This window comes from Triticum aestivum, chromosome 3A, assembly GCF_018294505.1.
Source record: "Triticum aestivum cultivar Chinese Spring chromosome 3A, IWGSC CS RefSeq v2.1, whole genome shotgun sequence".
In the NCBI taxonomy this organism is placed as follows: Eukaryota; Viridiplantae; Streptophyta; class Magnoliopsida; order Poales; family Poaceae; genus Triticum; species Triticum aestivum.
Window position 1 is genome coordinate 17,125,441 of NC_057800.1, and position 4,795 is coordinate 17,130,235.

Sequence of the window (4,795 nt, forward strand, 5' to 3'; positions counted from 1 at the left end):
CTCCCTCTCCCTCCGTAACACCTCTCCTCCCTGCTTGTGCTTGGCGAAGCCCTGCCGGGATCCTGCTGCATCCACCACCACGCCGTCGTGCTGCTGGATCTTCATCAACCTCTCCTTCCCCCTTGCTGGATCAAGAAGGAGGAGACGTCTTCCCAACCGTACGTGTGTTGAACGCGGAGGTGCTGTCCGTTCGGCACTTGGTCATCGGTGATTTGGATCACGGCGAGTACGACTCCATCATCCCCGTTCACTTGAACGCTTCCGCTTGCGATCTACAAGGGTATGTAGATGCACTCCTATTCCCCTCGTTGCTAGAATACTCCATAGATTGATCTTGGTGATGCGTAGATTTTTTTTTAATTTCTGCTACGATCCCAACAGAATCTACTTGTATCAGAATTTCCATAACAATCGTGCATCCTTTCCATTCCATCATCATCAAAGCATGTTGCCCAGGTCGCCCTGGCTCATGCTTTGCTTCACTTTCGGAAGTGGATTTTGATATCTCCTGAGTTGCGGCCATGCGGTGTTTAGGCTTTTGCAACATGGCCATGTAATCACTGTTGCAAGCCTTAGGAGATTTTCGCTTTCAAACCCTTTTGTAGATCATTCATAATGATGGTTCGATCCAGGTTCAAGTGCTGATAAAACAAAACATGGTGCACATGTCATGCATGTTTGCTGAAAAAATCGAGTTCAACAATGTATGTTTGTGCTCATTCTCGATGATTTGAAGCAAAAATTTGCCAAAAAACTACAAACATAGTGCTCATCCTGCAATATGATGGATGTCTAATAGAGACCAAAAGAACACTATTGCCCTCGCCAAAGCTGAAAGATTCAGATATAGTCACTAGTCAAACGCAATGATCCCCAAGTGCTCCATCACCCGCAAATGGGGCCTATTGTAGTGTGAGTTCCATTTGCACTACGATTGTGGCACTTGTACCGGCAGCTGGAAGCAACACCTTCAGCACAAGGAATGGGAAGTCATCATCGGGAAGCCCATCATACAGATTAGTATTCCTCGTTTGGAACTCCATAGCGAGGGAGTTGCCCGTTTTGGTGCATGACAAATGCCAGACCGCACTTGAACTTAATTCCAGTATTGTAAGGCTGGACGCAGCAGACCTTCAAGACACCACCGAAGGACTCCAGCTTCATGCAGACCAGGAACAGGTGTCCATATATATCCCGAACCACTCGCTGTATGTAACTTCTAGGGCGCGCAAGTTGTGCTTGGCTGGGAAATTCTCCAAGAGCATTGCAGTTGGTCCGCTGAAGCTGCAGTTGGCTATGGGACAGAAGCATGGTGCGTGCGGACAATCTTTCCCATGCTCTTGTTTTTGGTAGTATTTTATCCTCGCAGTGCATCCATTGGGGCAAGCAACTTCGAGGGATTCAACTACATCTTCTAGCGTGCGGCAGCGGTTGTAGATCCAGATGGCAACAGGGACGAAACCCATCGGATTTTGCCTTCCCAAACCCATCCCCACGAGAAAATCGCAAACCCGTCCCCATCCCCATCACCGTCCACGGGGCTAGTTTTCCGCCCGTCCCCTAAACTCATCGGGTTTCGGGGAACCCGCGGGGAACCCACGAGAAAATCAAAATATTTAAACAAACATAGTGACGACAAATAATAACATTTCAGCAGCAAAATAAGCACATTTCAGCAGCATAACTAGAGCAAATTTCAACAAAAAACAACTCGACTTGGGACGTGAAGAGGCCACCATTGAGTTCGTCACCGGTGGCGACGCCCTTTCTCCAGATTAGACCGGCGGCAGGGGAGAAGACGTGGAGGGAGGAGGCTCGCCGGCGCAGATCGTGGTCAGCGGATCTTGCGAGATGGGATCGAGCCAGGCGGCGGCTGGGGTCCTAGCTAGGTTTAGGGTTAGGTATTATGTGGGAGAGAGAGATGAGGGCTCGAGCGAGGGGGAAAAGAGCGGGCGATACTGGCTGTTTCGCCTTCGACGCTGGGGGGCTCGGTAGTTTTGGGTTGGGCTGCGCAGGAGCACTGGTTGGTAAAAAAATGTATTTTGCCGGGTTTGCCGGGTTTCGGGTTCGGGGACTACCGAAACGGGTGCAAACCCACGAAACATGTCGGGTTGTATAATGTGCCCAACAACAGCCCCGCGGGGATGAAAAGACGCCCATCCCCGTCCCCTAATAGGGTAAAAACCCGCGGGGACGCGGGTTTTGGGGCCCCGTTGCCATCTTCAGTTGTAGACGGTGGGAAGGGAGCAGAAGCAGCACTTGCCTGGGAGCTTTTCATGGCAAGACGAACATATGGTATGACCCATAGTATACAAACACTGACGACAGAAACAACAAATCAATGCGTATGATATGAGTCAGTAATTATGCTAATGACCAAATTGCAAGGATCTGTTTTTGTTAGCCATTTGGACTAATAATGTGTGCATTGGATGTGATGTTGTTCTGATTATTCAGAATTTTCAACCTTAACTTGCAATTTTGCAACTACATAATTACAATCCAAAAACATACAATCTTGTAATCAGTTAATCACCCTATCCGATTCTAGCTAACTTAACAATTTCAGGAAAATCCTGCAGTTTGCGGACAAAGTCAGACGAACTGGAAGTATCATAATAGTAATCGAATCTGATTATTAACGACTTTCGAAGTATTATAAGACACCCAGATAGTTCCCCAGATCTATTGATATCCTATCGCCTTTGAGAAGCTCCTACTCGTAGGGCTTGAGTTGAACCAGCAGAGATCAAATCAAACACAAGGGATATTACCTGCAAAATGGGAGGGCGCAGGGGATGGCAGCAGACGGAGCTGTCAAGGACATCGAGGTCGTCCATGGTGAAGACGGGGCCCGCCGCCCCAACCTTCATCCTCTGGCTGAGACCGCCCTCATCTTTCTCCCTCTCCTCCCGCTTTCCCATCGCTTCCTCCCTTCCTTCCGCCGAAAGCAGTGGCGGCGGCGAGGCCAGCCGCCGGATCGCAGATTTCTGGTTGCTCTTGCTGGAAGCGAGCCGCCTCTCTCTGTCTTGGGATCTTGTCCCCCTTTATTCGGTCTTCTGTCTGGCGTTGTAAGTGGGAGCCGAAAGAACAAGGAAAGGGGAGATAGGTGAGAAGCTGGGCCGAGCAATTGCCCAAATAGAAGACGAGTACGCACTACTACTACATGTCTACACGCACATAACACCTGCTGTTATTTCTCAAAAAAAAACTGTTGTTTTCTCAACAAACAAAAAAACATAATGCCCGCTAAAAACTTCTCCCTAAAAAAAGATGCTAAATACTTAATTTGTAACTTTTGTGAGAATAATACTTCTTTTGGAGGTTAAGGTAGAAACACCTACACTAGTTATTCAACTGATATTGTATCATGAAGATATCAATATTTAGGATTGTATACACGAAAAGAAGTCATCCAACCAAGATTTGATATATGGAGGTAATGAAACCACTACACCACGACACTCAAAGGAGCGTCAAATTTTCTGTCGGCATAGGGTACCTAAGGCGACACATTTAGTGTCAGCAAAGACCTTTGCCGATAGAAAAGAGCTGTCGCCTATAGTCCTGCCGGGAAAGGTCTTCGCCGACAGATAAATATATGCCGACAGATAGTATGTCAGCTTTGGAGAGACCTATAGCGACAGACATTTATACACCGACAGACTGTTCTATGCCGACAGATCATCTGACAGTGCACTATACCGACACATTGTGTGACATACATTGCTACGCCGACAGTTTGTGTGTAAGTGCCCTATGCCGACAGTTTGTGCGACACCCAATACTTCTGCCAACAGATTTGCTGTCAGCGCTCTACATTTCACGACAAATGCAAATGCTCCATATTGTGAGTGAAAACACATTCATAATATTCAATTCATGTTCAATACGAAATACATATACGGACAATTGCACTCTTCTATTCAGCAAAAGATACCATTGATCAATGCATTCATTCGACATATATAGAAGATTCATTAGTTTTCTTCACTCAAATTAGCTACAGCCATTAAGTATACACAAGTCAGATATAAGTACCGAGAGAGGCACGTTATTACAAGCATAATGGCCAAAGTTCCTAAGAGACAAGTGCTTGATCACTTGACTACTACAGAATATTATGGAAGACCAACTCTTCAATCACCAAGCCAAATCAACTTCCATATGAACAAAATGTGTGAACCCTGTTCTCAACAAAAGCAATCAGGAGAACATCTTTGATCAACTTGTGGACTTGCTACTTTCTACCATTTGTCCCTACAAAAGAACTCATATGTTTCAGAAGATGTACAATACACACACACATCATGCAGCATTACGAAATATCATATGATGAATTGAAACCATTCATAGTTGAACTAGCCTCATACATGGAAGACCACAATAAAGAAAAAGGCTGGAGTCGAGTGGCATCAATCAAGCAGAAAACAAAGTTGAACTGTATATCATGGGTTCAAAACAGCAGGGGCACCCTTGGTTCCAAAATTACAGAATCTCTGTCATGCAACTACACAAGCATGAACGTAGGAGCCCAGTCGAATGCAGTGGTGGCAACCGAAGCCTGAATGGGCCTCGACATGGTAGTTTGGTTCACGACCAAGTACTCCCTGTGTTCCTAAATATAAGCCCTTTTAGAGATTCCAATATGGACTACATATGGAGCAAAATGAGTGAATCTACACTCTAAAATATGTCTACATACATCTATATGTCGTACGTATTGAAATATCCAGAAAGGATTATATGTAGGAACTAAGGGAGTAGAATAGAAACTATGCCAGAGTAGAGCAGC

General features: G+C 45.9%; 1 pseudogene; it reads right to left on the reverse strand.

Annotated features, from left to right (window-relative positions):
* Nucleotides 1-902: 902 nt before the first annotated feature.
* LOC123056624 (uncharacterized) overlaps nucleotides 903-4,795 on the reverse strand; it is an 8,144-nt pseudogene continuing 4,251 nt past the window's right edge.